General features: G+C 34.7%; 1 protein-coding gene across 5 annotated transcripts in view; it reads right to left on the reverse strand.

Moving 5' to 3' along the window:
- Nucleotides 1-253: 253 nt before the first annotated feature.
- Nucleotides 254-686, reverse strand: part of LOC113592161 (somatostatin receptor type 5) — a 19145-nt gene continuing 18712 nt past the window's right edge. For all 5 annotated transcript variants that reach the window (XM_081701170.1, XM_081701169.1, XM_081701168.1 and 2 more), the window contains one exon: nucleotides 254-686. This exon is cut by the window's right edge. The gene's annotated coding sequence lies outside the window, so the exon portion shown is untranslated.

Below are 686 nucleotides of genomic sequence, written 5' to 3' on the forward strand. Positions count from 1 at the left end.
TCTGTGAGATAATTAAATAATTAATCCGTCACACAGTTGGAACCTCTGCTTCCGGAGTGTTGACCATCATTGCAAGAAAACAGTGGCATATTCTTTTAACCTCTTTTTTTGTTATGTTTGTGATAAGACCACAATGGCAGCTGTGTTTTGAAACTTTAATTTTAGACATACAAAAACGGTATGGTTATGCCAATAAAGCTGTCTTTTCAAATCTGAACTTAAGACACACAGAAAAGAGAAAAAAATGACAAAATAGTGTCATACACCTTTTTATTTAGAATCAAAATATATATATTTACATAGCAAATGTGTTTCATCAAGACAAGTTGTCTAATGAGTACAATACAGGCACATAAGCAGATGAGACGTTCTCCGGAACATTATCTCCCTCCTAAAGGCCTGGCCTTTATTTACAAGGTCCACTCCGCCAAACTTTTAAAGAATTTCTTATTTTCTTATTTTGGTAGCTCTAATTGTACTTTACTTTTGGCCAATACTTGACAGTAAAGGTTCTGATGTTATAATGTTAGCATGCTTAGTAGCATCTGTGTATATTTTTTGGTATACCGTCAGAATGGTAAGGAGAACAATGAGAGTTTGAGACTTCGGTGAACAATTCCTATCACCCCATGCATGTAAGTATGAGGGTAGGATACAGAACCTTCGAGTAATTTAGAACCATATAT

This window comes from Electrophorus electricus, chromosome 18 (genome assembly GCF_041902795.1).
Source record: "Electrophorus electricus isolate QZ-2024a chromosome 18, ASM4190279v1, whole genome shotgun sequence".
Classification (NCBI taxonomy): Eukaryota; Metazoa; Chordata; class Actinopteri; order Gymnotiformes; family Gymnotidae; genus Electrophorus; species Electrophorus electricus.